This window comes from Artibeus jamaicensis, unplaced genomic scaffold (genome assembly GCF_021234435.1).
Source record: "Artibeus jamaicensis isolate MK-2021 breed Jamaican fruit bat unplaced genomic scaffold, CSHL_Jam_final contig_388, whole genome shotgun sequence".
Taxonomy (NCBI): domain Eukaryota; kingdom Metazoa; phylum Chordata; class Mammalia; order Chiroptera; family Phyllostomidae; genus Artibeus; species Artibeus jamaicensis.
Window position 1 is genome coordinate 3,796,670 of NW_026521813.1, and position 15,132 is coordinate 3,811,801.

Here is a 15,132-nt window from a genome sequence, read left to right on the forward strand (position 1 = left end):
GCAAAGCAGGCGTCACAGGATTTTACATATCCTTTGTCAGGCCTGATCACCCAGGGAGCCCGCCCTTTCCAGCACAAGGCTGCACCACCCTCTGTCATTGTTTCAGGCAGAGGAGGCAAGGGATTTTCAAAGACTTCCCTTGGACTCAGGGGAGTCAGTCAGGCTTCCTCAAAGCCAGAGGGGCAAGGGTCCAGAACCCCCTTTCTTCATAGTCCCCCAAGTCCTTTCCTGGGGCCTTCATGTGATCATGCCTGTCTTAAGTCATTACCCCCTTGAGGAATCTTACCCGTCATTGGCTAACTGGTCAAGCATTGGCTTGGTGGCCAGTCATGAAAAAAGGAGCAGAAGCAGAGCTCCTGCAAGGAAGATAAGCTTTGTCTCCTTAGTGGCTTATGGTCCGAAGGTCACTCACTCAGCCTTAGCCATCATGGGTTTCAGCTCCTGACACCAGGCAGGGTGGTTCCCAACAGAAGTAACCCTGACTCCACAGTATATCAAAATTGGTACATACAGCTGCGCAACACCATACATCCCCGATTCCTTTTATCTTTCCAAACTTCTTTTAATGTGTTGACTTTGCCCTCAGGTCTCTACCCAGAAAGTTGAAAAGTTTTGAGAATCACATGGTGATATAATGTCCACAAAAATAAATGAGTCATTTCCTAGGTGTTTGTGGTTTTATAAAAAAAACAAAAACAAAAACAGTGAACCAATGAACAAAAATATTTCTCCAAAGCCCTTGAATATATCTTACTTGTGACCACCTTAAAGAGCAAAATGATGTTGACAGATTTGGCATATATTATTCATTGATAAGAAAAATTGAATTGAAAATGCTTCTATTAATTAAATTAGACTTACTGAGATTTAAACTTCAGACTCAGAATAATGTCAATATTTGAGGACTTCTGTGATTCAGGAAAAATACCTTTTCTATATTTGGAGATTAGTCAAGAAAGGAGAATATGAATTCTATGAATTCACAGAATGAAAATCCAAAAGTACCAGTTTAAGAAGTTATTAAGACTATTAATTATAGTACTTTGTTTTTGTTATAAAACATTTTAATTCTTTTTTTTAAATGTAAGCATGTCTGCATGCATACACGTATTAATAGATTTGAAGTATGTAGGCTCCTTATGAGAAAACATTGTGTCTTTTACTCGTCATTGCCTCTCAAACTCCTAGCACAGTGTTGGCATAGAGAAGGTACTCAATAAGCAGTTGCTAAAATATAAATGTTTTGATGATTCACATGTTGGCCAACAACTGCTAGAAAGCAAGGTTAAATAAACTGATTAATAGAAGCATTCAAGGAAACAAATATTCTTTCATTAAGGTGAGGGACTAACCCCTCTTAATCTTTATTAATAATAATTTTTAATCAGTGCAAGAAATTCTTGGTGTTTTTGTTTTTTTATTAAATTTTATTTTTCAATTACAGTTTATATTTAATATTATATTGTAGTAGTTTCAGGTGTAAATAGTTGGTCTTGTGGACTATCCAGTTTGAATTAAGCTCTTTGAAAATTTGTACCACATTTGTTTGTTTTGTCTTGTCCACAGCTCCAAAACTCACACAGATCTTGCTAAATAGCTACTTGTTAGGAATTCATTTATATATTCCGGATACAATGCCTTTGTCAGTTTTTGTTCTTCCTTTATACTTGGGCCTTATTTATTACCTTTTTAACAGTGTATTGGGGAAACAGAACTGTGGGTATTAATATATTATACACATTATGGGTAATAAATTATACTATTGTATGGTTAATAAATTGTACTATATAAAATGTTTGGTCTTATAAAACTTATTTTTCTACCACAAATTCATGAGATATTCTTCTATATTATATTTTCACAGTTAGGTTTCTAAACCGTGGAAATGACTCTTCGGTTTGACGTGAACTATAAGTTGTTTTATTGCTTTTCACATAAATAATTAATTGGCACAACATTGTTGCTGTTGGCAAAGGAACATTATGAAAATTATTTGCATTTATATTCAAAGGAGAGTTTTATATATGTGTATACATTTGCTATAATTATATATACATATATATATATATTTTTTTTTACTTAGCTATAAAAAAAGAAGGAAATAGTGCCATTTGTAGCAACATGGATGAATCTGGAGGACTTTACGTTAACTGAAATACACCAAAGGCAAATACTGCATGATGTCATCTATATGTGGAATCTAAAAAGTTGAACTCATAGTAATAGGAGAATGGTGGCTGCCAAGTGGATGGGGGTGAAGCTGAGTTTAATGGAAAGATGCTGGACAAAATATAGAGCGTTTCAGTTATAAGATGAATAAGTCCATGGGATCTGATGTACAGCATGGTGATTATAGTTCATAGTATAGTGTTGTAACATCTCAGATATCCCAAGCAGCAATAATTTTACCACTAAGTACCCTAGAGCAAGGGACATAAAGGAGAGAATAAACATAAGGAACTTCAGCAAAATAAAAAGCTTCTGCATGGCTAAAGAAAACATCAGCAAAATGAATAGGAACCAACTGTATGGGAAAATACATTTGCCAATGGCACCTTGGACAAGGGTTTGCTCTCCAAAATACATAAATAACTCACATGACTACATGCTGGAAGACAAACAATCCAATTAAAAGATGGGCAAAAGACTTGACCAGACACTTCTCCAAGGAGGACATACAGAAGGCCCATAGACATATGAAAGGATGTTCAGCATACTAGCTATTTGCATCACTAAAGAGATTCAAATAAAAACCACAGTGAGATACCACTTTATAACAGTGAGAATGGCCTTTGTAACCAAATCAACAAACAAGTGGGCAAGGTTGTAGAGAAAAGGAAACCTGGAACACTCTTAGTAGGAATGCAGACTGGTAAAACCACTCTGGAAAACAGTATGGAATTTCCTTAGAAAATTAACAATGGAACTGCCTTTTGACCCAGCAATTCCACTGCTGGGATTATACCCTCAGAACACCAATTCAAAAGAACCTAAGCGCCCCAATGTTTATAGCAGCACAATTTACAATAGCCTAGGGTTTGGAAGCAACCTAAGTGCCCATCAGTAAATGAGTGGATCAAAAAACTGTGGTACACGTACACAATGGAATACTACACAGCAGAGAGAAGGAGCTCCTACCTTTTAAGACAGCATGGAAGGATCTGGAGTGCAATATGTTAAGTGAAACAGGCCAGGCTGTGAAAGACAAATACCATACTATCTTGCCTATAAGTGGAACCTAATCAACAAAACAAAGAAGCAAGCAAATTTTAACTAGAGACTTTGAAATAAAGAACAAACTGACAGTAAGCAGAGGCAAGGAAAAGGGAAGGGTTGTCAAAGAACATGTATGAAGGACATCTGGAGAAAGCCAAAGGAAGGTAGGATCCAGGGTGGGCAATGGGGATGTCTGGGGTGGGGCGGAGTGGTGGGGGGGAAATGGAGACAGCTGTGCTTGAACAATAAAAAGAGGGGGGGAAATAATACAGTGTTGTATACTTGAAATTTGCTCAGACAGATCTTAAATGTTTTCACTATACTCTGTGAGGTGTTAGGTGTGTTAATTAACTGATGGTAATAGTCATTTCACAGTATATACTTATATAAATCATTATCCAGTGGTGTGCAACCTTTTCTTGCCTCTGGCCCACATTGGAAGAAGAGTTATCTTGAGCCACACATTGAATGCACAAATACTAACAAAGAGTGATGAGCAAAAAACAGGTTTTTAAGTAAATTTACAATTTTGCATTGAGACCCATTCATAGCCATCCTGGGTCACATGGAGGCCATGGGCTGTGGGTTGGACACCACGTACCTTTTTGAAACATGAGTTAACTTTTAAAAAACAAGAGTAAATAAATAACAAATGACCCACCAAAAACAATGTTCATTCCTCCAACCGTATTTTTACTTATTAATATAACATAAGGAAAATACAACATAACTGTCTATTTTCACCAGCACAGCTTGGCTTATACATTTTAGATGTTTATACTACATAATTCATCCCCATTTGAAATCTATCCAGAATTCATCCATCTGGGATTTCCCAGCCACACAAATAACAATCATAATATATGTAAGCTCCTGGGGAGAACTCTTTCCTTCTAACACTTCCTTCTGTAAAAAACAAAGGCACCTGGCTGGTGTAGCTCAGTGGATTGAGTGAGGGCCTGCGAACCAGACAATCGCGGTTCGATCCCAGTCAGGGCACACACTGGGGTTGCAGGCAGGTTCCCTGCAGGCCAGTTCCCAGCAGGGGACGCATGAAAGGCAACCATACATTGATGTTTCTCTCCCTCGCTCCTTCCCTTCCCCTCTAAAGATAAATAAATAAAATCTTTTAAAAAAAAATAAATAAATAAAAAACAAAGGCAGCTTCTATCCCATGTGTTAATGATTATGGAATTTACATTTCCCCATTGTGTCAGTAAGGCAGAGATTACACAGCCAGTTGTTCTTAATCTGTTTGATAAACTATATATTCACTCCCAGGAATATACAAACATAAATAAGAAAGTTAAAAATAACTGGACAATAACCTTGAGAAAATGATTAAGACTATTGAGAACCCTGTTTATCTTCGAAGCCCTCCTTCATCTCCCTTTGTGAATCATTTCAGTCTCACCAAACCATTCACCCCTTGCTGATTTAGTGATGCCCACCTCTCCATTACCCCTTACAACCTTTTCCCTAGTGAGGCATAAGCGTCCACTCTCCATTCTCTCAATCCATCCCTCCTCTATCCCTCTTCTACATTACAACTAATACAACTAGCTTTAGTTTCTGTGCAGCTCATTAGATCTATGATTTTTTAAATGATGCAACTCAGAGCCAGTTTTATCATATGAGGTCTAAAGGAGATTATTGAGAGTTTTAAATATCACTGTAGGTAATTCATAAAAGGAGAGGTATTTATGATTGGGCTTCTTCTTAGTACATTTTAATTTAAACTAAGCATGAAAAAAAATTGCCAAACTCTAACAAGATACCAGCCTTGAGAGATTCAATTAGGGACAATAGAAAAGCACCAATAATTTCTCTTGGTTTTCTCATTTATACATATCTTTATATTTAGTTTTACCTTATTAAAATCTGTTAAAATGTATTTTTAATTTGATGCGATTTGTTTAGGATGTCATACTTTTTTGCCTTTCATAAACACCCAATCTTTTAAATCCTCTTTAAACACCAGAACACTAACTATTCAAGGTACAAACATTTGAAAAAGTTTATACATTATACTTCAATCCACAAAGTCTTTATAGAAAAATCTCAGTTAAATGACAATTCCATATTTGCAGGCGCATTAGCCTAAATAAATGCCTGGTTTTCATTTTCACTAGGTCTTTCCACTGTAGTTATAGATGTAGAAATTGATGTGTGGTTATCAGTGCCATGCAGGTATAATGTATATTTATTTTTCCACTCTTCAGTGATATATGATATACATCATTGGTACTACAGCAATATATGTGAGATATTAAATCACTGATGTCAGCTGCTACATCATGTCATTTAGCTCAAAAGAGATAAAACTCGACTCCTGACTCTGTGTATTTTTGTTTCCTTAGTTAATGTCAACTGAATCTCAACTACCTGGGTGTATAAAATAATGGGTACTATTATAAGCTTTAGATTTTTTTCTACAAAACACTGAAATTTATTTATTCATTATCAGTCAGGCTATGATTTATGTGTGTGCATTTTTTTTCTTTCTTGAGCTTAAAATGTCAGTTCTTGAAAGTCTCTCCCAAAGCACAAATTAATGTAATTTTTGTCTACTGTGTGAATAGAGTCTAATATATATGGTAATTTGGCTCAAACTAGTTGATAGAATTCATTTTAAGTTAAGATAATAACCATGGATCTCACAATTAAATTTCCCCATTGGCTACTTGTTGGACAAATGCATTGATTTAAAAGTACTCTCATTACTTAGAGACACTTTATTCCCAGACTCACATAATTTACACAGCACACTTCCAGTATGCTATGGTGTACAATGACATCTCGGATGATAATTCTAACAAAAATTTGCTCAAAAACTTCACATATGCAATTAACTGTCACAACCCTCCTCTTTTTGGATAATTTTTTCTTGGTTTCTTGGTCATTTATTGTCAGATATCATTATATTCATTTTTAAATGATTCTTGGAACAATTTTCATCCTATTTAATTGAATTTTTTCATCATATTTTAGATACTAAAGATTCATGAAGTACTTTTTCTTCTGAAATTTTATATAATGCTTCTACTGATATTCCTTTGAACACATATTACAAACAGACACATACAGATATACTCAATTTCACCACTTTTTGGGTAAGTAAAGTTCTCGACAAAACTGCATTTTCATAATCATCTATGATTGTGCTATATACCTTTACATAGCTATGTCAAAGCAAAAATTGCACCAAAAATTTAAACTAATAAGGATGACTTTATTTGGACTAGAGCCATATAGAAGGGAGACCAGAAAACTGTCTAAACATAACTGTGATGAAACAAGTGCTGGGAGCTTTTGTGACAGTCCTGGAGGTTGTTGGGAGAGACGTTAATCATAGAACATGTGGCGCACATTGAGTTATTCCTGAGTTTGCAAGTGTACTTTCCCTGTGATGATGATACAGGGTGCAGCCAGGGGGGCCCCCCAAAAGATTTGGAAAGGTGTCCAGAATTCAAAGTGTATAGAAATATGGGAGAGACATATAAGATGTCCTCACCGCCCCCCTCCAGGGGGAAGGGATGAATGGAGCCTGGCCATTGAGAGCTATTTTGCATAGCAACAGTTTTGGAGCTAACCTCTGGAGGAATGGCTATTTAACATATCTATAACCTTTAACTGGTTTCATAGATATGTTAAATAGCAGTGGCCAAGTTTGGAGCCGAGGAGAAGGTAGTGGATGGGGACTCAAGATGGAACTAGCAGGGACTCAGGATGGAACTAGGGGGACTCAAGATGGGAACTAAGGGCTGCTCTCCGGAGTGAGAAGGGCTTGGACTCTGAATGTAACGAGGGGCTGCGCTCCTGAGTGAGAAGGCCTGGGAGAGAGCCACGCGGTTTCAGCAGAGTGAGGACCCCCTGTTGGTGAGGTGAAGGAGGGAGCCACGTGGTTTTGGCAGGGTGTGGACCCCCTCTTTCCCAGGTGAAAGGGAAGAACCACGCAGCTTTGCCAGAATGGAGATCCCTGCAGCCAGGTGAAGAAGAAAGCCACATGCTTTTGGTGGAGTGCGGACTCCTGCAGCTTTGGTAGAAGAGGCCCACGCGGCTTTGAGGTGCCCCCTTTGGCCGCGTGGCCTGAAAAAGCAAGAGAGACTTTGACTGGAACTGGGTACAAAGAACTTCTTGCCAGTGGACCGTGAGAGGGTACCACAGTACTTTGGATTAACTCGAGATCCTGTCTGCAGGGTGACACAGCTGACGGTGCCAGCGGCCTACAGCACAGACGTGTGCTCTTTTCCTGATTTACAGTACCCGGAGTTGGGACAGTGGGAGAAGGGAGCGCTGTGTGGGTGTAGGTGTATACCCTAAAGGACTTTGATATATTAGTGGTGGCATTAGGCCTGAATAGCATTAAATAAACATTTTGTTTCCTTTTCACAAATCTCTGGCTTTAAGAGATGTCTTTCCAATTGGCGGCGGACAGAAGGGCCCAGTAAATTTTAGTATTTTGGTTTTCGGGAGGGGCCCCTGTTGTATAGCAGTTTTGGGCATCCCTAGGTGGGCCAAATATTGTATTGCCCCTCCCTCGGACCTCCTCTTGTTCGGTAACAATGATGCCACCTATGCTGCTAACTGGGATCCATCAAAAACTAGGCCCTTGCCCTCACACACAGACTGCCAGAGAGGGGCACAGTTATCCTCGATTATTATATTTCAAAGAAATGGCTCCTGGGTCCTGAAGAAAGACATTACTGGGTTGTAAAATTGGCAAAAAAAAGTTTTATGACAGTTTGTTTACAACTAAAAGAGGCAGATAACAAATTCAAAGTTAAAAGTTTTCTCAAGAACATAATCTAAGAAAAAAGATGTCAGGGTCTAGATCAGAAGTCTATCTAAAGTTTAGGCAAGGTAAGGGGAATGTTAATACATGAACTAGTATTAATATTTATTTCTATGCTTTTTAGTAACTATGTCTCAGGTATAGAATTTTTACCTATTACAGGTCACTACTTGGCCTTGCCAAAAAATATTATCATGATGCAGAATTTTGTTTGTTGCACATTCTAAATGCCTAGAAGAATGTCTAATTGTATAATTCATTTTCAATAAATATCTGCTAAATAAGTGCCTTAGTAAGAAACAATTTTATACCCAATATTTTCATCTCAGTAATATAAATATTCGAATGTACAAGTATTTTTCTAGAGAAGACATAGCTTTTCAAAATAATTTTGTTACTACATTATTAGTATGATGTGTGACTGCTATTAAATATTCAAGAAAGTTAAAGGTATTTAAAAAGAAGAGTAACAGGGAAAATGGAGAGTACAAACTAGAGTATACTGCAAGATTGATAAATAATAAAGTACTTTATTAAGCCCCTACAATCACTTTTGTGCACTTTCCATGTCTATTCTCCACTTCCCTATCCATTTTCCAGCCAACAGGCAAGATTATATGCATAAAACATAACTCTGATCATATTACTCTTCTGATTGCGATGGTTGAGTCACACACACAGACACACACAGTGTAAGACTCTAGTTTACCTACTTTACATTTATAAACTCAAATATTCAAAACAACGCTATTGAGTAGGTGCCACTGCTGCCAGTGGAAATTGTGTTTTTTTCACGTGGTCCCAAGAAAAGCATTTTAGGAGACTCGCATGAGGCGGATTGAGATTTAGTGGTAAAGGTCATCATGATGGAAAGAGAAGGCTGCCCTTGGGTTCCTAGTAACCCATTTCCATTCCTTCAGTCCTGGAAAAAGTCCAGCTTCATCTTTTTCAGAACAAAGGCCAGTGCCCCAAAATTCTGTACCACTGGTCTTGCATCAGCAGTCTTGGTCCTCATCCAGTGAGCTTAGCGCTGTTCCTGGCTGTGACCTGTTGCTGTGCTGCTGTACTCAGGAGCCTGAGCTTGGAGCCCACCTGGGCTGCTGGCCAGGCCTGCTAGGGCCACATGGTTGCTAAGTGCTAAGCTTTGGGTACCTAACACTTGTTTTGGAAGGGTTGTGGGGGAAGTGAGGGCAAAAAAGGGCTTTGTCTTTGTTAGACTCAGGTTGTATCATCTCAGGCTTGGGATAGACCAGACTCTTCTCTAAACTAAACAATTAACTTCTCAAGATTTCCAGGTTTCTGATGATGGGTCAGTCCACCCTCTAACCAATTTATTTTCTAGGTCTGGAGTTTTGTTACTTATCCAATCAGACCATTTCCCCAAGCTAGACTGGCAGGCTTCTATGGTCAGCCTCCTGGCTCCTGATGCACATGCGCTTACCTTTCCCTTTATTATTTTATCCCTCCCCCCAGTGATCTGTGGGGCATGGACTGGTGGATCCCTGGGGAGTGTGTGAAGCTGTAACTTCCTGGTGAAGCAAGTAAGCTTCATTATGCTTAATCATATCTGATCTCTATTGTCCCCTTCCTTTATTAATATCTAGCTACCTACACTAACAATAGTATTGTCCCCATATTTACAGGTGAAAATCTGAAGTAAAGAAAAGTTAAGTACCTTCTCCAAACTCACACAGCTACTAGGCACTAGAAGCTAGATTTTATCCGCGAAGTCTGGTTTCAGCCTATGCCCTGAACCACTACATTTTTTTCTTGGACTACAGGGATCCATATGATCTAGCTTCTGCCTACATTTACATCTTTCTCTTATTTGCTTCTTCCCCTTGTCCAGTATGTTTCAACCCTACCAGATTCATTACTGTTCCTAAACACTCTGAGCCCCTTTCATGACTCAGGCCCTTAATCTAATCCTTCTGCCTAGAACACTTGAACTGCTGTGACCACCATTCTCTCCCCTTGAGTAGTTTGTGGGCCTTTCTCCCACATCAGGCAGGTCTCAGCCTGAAGATCACTCCCCTCATCCTGTTGTTCAAGTACATCCTTCCACTCGTCCCATCATCACTATTCCCTCTTATCTTATTCACTTCTTTCATTCATTTTAACACAACTTGTAATTGTATATTTGCTTGTGTATTTATTCATTTACTCTGATTCTTTTCTAGGCTTCAAACTCAATAAAGACAAGGAACATAATGCCAAGGTATACTTGACTCATAGTATAATAAGATTCCAATACATGTTTATTGAATAAATGAAGTATTGTTATGATTACAACAAAATGTACAAATATACATAACTGTATGCATAAATACATTCAAAACATGTGTAAACTTAATCTGTAGTTACAACAGCTTTGTTCAGCTTTCTTTCAGGCTACGTCAGGCTGAATGTAGAGCTGAGGTAAAAATTTAGCAATGCATCTTCTCTACTATACCTTAGTATCAGCTAGAAGTAGTTTAGTTCAAATTTTACTTCTAAAAGAGAGGGGGTAAATATGGTAAATTCAGGATCCTTCACATCCACATTGTCTCTTAGTCCAGGGTGTTAAGTCGAGTGCTGCAGCTATGAAGTTTCTGAAAGCCTCCCGCCTTGGATGCTAAGGACAAATGCCACACTGGAGAGACATTGCTGCCACCAAGCTAATGCCTTCCCAAGACTATTGTTTTTTACTAAAGTTACCGATTCACTATTGTTGTCTTTATCTACTGGTGTCGGCACTGTTCCCGGGGCTGCACTGCCCTAACGCCCAATGGCTCTGCCTCTTTAACAGGCACCCCTCTCTCCAAGTACACACCTTTGACGGTGACACAGAAACTGCTTTGATTCTTTTCATATCCTGCACCCTATAGAAAACTCTTGACCCAAAATTTCCTGACCAGTTAAATAATTCAGGCTAGACGACATCTTGCTATACAGCCCCAGGTTGTTTTTGCAGATTTTTAAAAAAATTTATTTTAGAGAGAGTGAACAAGGGACAGAAGAGAAAGAAAAATCAACTTATTGTTCTACTTATTTATGCACTCATTGGTTGATCTTTGTACCTGCCCTGACCTGGGATTAAACTTGCAATTTTGGCATATCAGGAACAAACTGAGCTACCTCACCAGGGCCTGAGGATACTTTTGTTTTTCTTATTTTATTAGATCTGGGGGATTGACAGGAAGCACAATGATCTCCTTGCTGTTGTTTCCAGGGCAGTAAAGCTGAGCGAGCTCTAAAGAGGGAGAATCCTGTAGAGTTAGCGCACCCCCGGCTGAAAGTCTGACTTCTTACCTCTTCCTGATGATGGGCAAACTGAAAGAAATGTTTCTGTCTCTCTCTCTTCAAATCTTTTGCTATACAAATATAAGCCAAGTGTCTGGGACTTTGAGACTAACCAGCACCTAGAGACACTAAAGCTTTTTTGAAGAGATAAAATGTTCTTTTGGCCCTGGCTGGTGTGGCTTAGTGGATTGAGTACTGGCCTGACAGCCAAAGGGTTACCAGTTCGATTCCCAGTTTTGATTCTCAAAGCGCATGCCTGGTTTGCAGGCCAGGTCCCCCGTAGGGGGCACATGAGAGGCAACCACACATTGATATTTTTCTCCCCCTTTTTCCGTCTCCTTTCCCCTCTAAAAACAAATGAGTGAAATCTTTAAAAGAGAGAAAGGTGAAAAGAAGGAAGCAAGTAGTCCTGAGCATACACAATGACAAATTTTGAAGTTTAAAAATAGCACATTATATTCACGCTATTAGAGAAGGGAGTAAAAGAAAAAAGAAAATCACAATGGGATCAATTGAAAGAAAAAAAATGAGATAATCATAAAAGGATCAAATGAAACACCTGAATTTATCAAGTTTGGAAAGGAGTTTGAAATTATAAATGTATTTTCACAATAGTTAAAAGTTTAGTTTGAGGTCAAACTGCTTGAGTTTGGATTTTTACTCTGTAGCTAGCTAGTGAAGGAAAGCAAAGTATCGCCACTTTGAAGCTGCTTTTTGAGATAGTGATTTTAAGCTGTGTCTTAAGAAATGAGACTCAGAAATAAGCCGACTCTCCCAACTTTCCTGCCCAAGAGATTCAGACACAGAAACCTGCTTCAGGAAGGTCTTAGGATGCCTCCTTACCCTAATTTGCATTAAGTATGGTAAACAGGAGGACTGCAGGCAGGGATTTGTTAGCTAGATACCCCTGTGCCCCACTGTTTCTGAGCAGCACAGCAAAGGTTTTCCTGCCATGTATTCTGCTCTTCCTCAATTATCTGTAAAGTACCCATTTCTATGTCTGAAATCTAATATCCCATATCCCCCTTTTTCTCCTTTGTCCAAAATGGCTTATATATCCAAATGTTGCCTCATTGGCTTTGTAATTTTCATAGAATTTTTATGTTTACATGAATTCCCCATTGACATGCATTGAAACTTTGATTTTAGCATGGTAACCTGTCTCTGTTCATTTGACTATTTGCCCATTGAGAAGAACTTAGAAGGTGAAAGGAAAATATATTTTTAGCCCCCAAACTAACTTTGTGATTAGAAAGATACACAACCTCTGTAAGGTTCAAAATATGCTTATGTTAGTGGTATAATATACGAGGTCTGTCCAGAAAAAGTCCAACCATTATTAATATAACAAGAATGGTTTGCATGACATTGATGGAACCTGGCAGCCAAGGAAAGTGGACTGGAATGTGCATGTGTGAACAATGATAACTTCACTGTAGTAGTCATTGGGGGTGGTAGATGCTATTGAGTGAGCATGTGTATACTGTGTGGGCATCACCTTCAAAATGACTGAGCAAGTACAGCAACGAATGTCATCTAATTTTGCATTAAGCTTGAACATTCCTCTGTGAGAACTACTCAGATGATTCAGGTCACAGCTGTGGACAACTGGTGATTGGCAGCTTCATAATGACAATGTGCCTGATCAAGCACTGTGTCTCATGCAGAGTTTTTGGTGAAACACCAAATCATCTTTGGTCACTTCGGTCACCAAAGTGACTGAGATGACTCAGTTCCCCTCCCCCACAGTCCAGATTTGGTGCCCTGTGACTTCTGGCAATTCCCCAAACTAAACTCACCTTTGGAAGGGAAGAGATTTGAGACTGCTGATGAGATTCAGGAAAATACAGGGCAGGTGATGGTGATATGAACTATGTGAGGTCCCAAAGTGCCTTCTTTGATGGGGGCTGAGGTGTCATTGTCCTATGTACAATGTTTCTTGTATCTTGTATCTTCTTCGCTAAATGCACTTACTAGGTTATTCAGTTCCTGGTTATGATTTTCAACATTGCCATAATTGCCATTGTCATTTTTTAATACAAAAGGTGACTTGGAGCAATAACACTCAGATGAAAAGGAGGAACAATCATGATAAAGTCTCCAGGTATTATAATTCATTACATAGTAGGTATCCAATAAGCATTTAGTGAGCTAAGAAATAAAAATGTTCGTGTATAGATCCCTTTAAAAAGTTTTGTTAAGAATACATCTGTTGCTCTGACCCTTGTGGCTTAGTTGGTTGGGTGTTAACCTGCAAAATAAAGGATTTCCATTCAGTTTCTGGTCAGACCACCAGATTAGGCTGCAGTTTTGGTCCCTGGTCAGGGCTCATGAGAGAGGCAACTGATTGATGTGTTTCTCTCTCATTGAGGTTTCTCTTTCTCCATCCATTCTCCTTTCTTTAAAAATAAATAAATACAATCTTATAAAAGAATACACCTATTACTTGATGTACAGTATTTAAAAAAACATGCAGAGGATATTGCGCTAAGCAACATAACAGTGAAATTAAACAGATATTACAAATCACTTTCAGTCTTATCCCTTTTCATGAAGAAGAGATGGACTAGGATTTGAAGATGGTCACTGCTGGTTAGTTACTGTTCCCATGCTTACTAGTTAAAAAGTTAAAGCATTTTCCTAAGAAACCAAAAAACATAATGTTATGTTACTTTACCCAGTATTTTCAATACAGAAAACTTTCAATTAAGAGAATTTCTATGCATTCTTTTTTTTTAATGAAGATAGTGGGTGGGTATTCATGCCTTATGGGCTTCACATTTCTCAGTCAGCCGGAATGAACGAAAGGAGACATTTCTTAAACTCCAATTTCAAAATTCACTGGGAAGGGCTTCTTTGGGTCTTTGATTTTAATCTTACTGTGTAGAGGAGATTGAGGAAACAGCTTCAGAAGCTGAAAGGAATGGGGTTAGGAGTTGTGATGCCATTATTAGTTCCTCAAGCCTACTTCCTAGGGATCTTTAGCTTGAAGGCTGATACACCAGGTGCCAATGACTTTTCAACTTTCTCCAAAGCATGTTCAACCTCCCTGTTCTTAAATTTCTATGACTCTCTTTATCAGCAGGTAATTTTACAGGTTTCTGCTTAGAGAACACAATTCAGGAGCAACACTAGATTCTATCACTGCAGTAAAATAAAATGCTCTTTGGATGAATATAAGGTTTACCCCACACATATTAGAGTCTGGTTTTTGTTTTATTTCCAAACTCTAAACTAAATGTTATTCTTTGACTTTTATAGCTTGCCTTTACTCTTAAATAAAGTATGAATTTCAAGTATGTGTATCGGGTGGCAGAAGATGTCTGTTTAAGAAGGGAAAGTAATGTTTCCCTAAAGGAAATTAAGTTTGAATGGTTGAAATTTCCTAGAAGCTCAAAAGGAATCCCCATATAGGATTGATTTAAAACCATAATAACTTTCATAATTAAAAGGATTATACTGAATCCGGGGCATTGCCGTGAGCATCCCCACACGTTCCAATGCGTAACAAAAGCCCGTCCTTCTGTGCCTGAGTCTTTTCAGATCTCCTCTTTTAAATACCTTTAGATCTGCCTTCCCACCCTGATTTTCTTTTGTCACTGTGCCAGTCATTTTGGGATCCTACCATCTTGTTTTCTCCTCATGCAGATCTTAAAACAGCTTACAACAGATATCATTTTACTGCATTTAACAACAATGAAATGTGAGAGCATTGATGTGTTACTGACTCTGCTGGGATGCTGTAGCTGAATAACCATTTAGTGCCACGGTGCTTGTTTTTAAGCACACATTACTTGGTGTAATGTATTTTAAATTCAAGTGTAAAGATCATTATTATT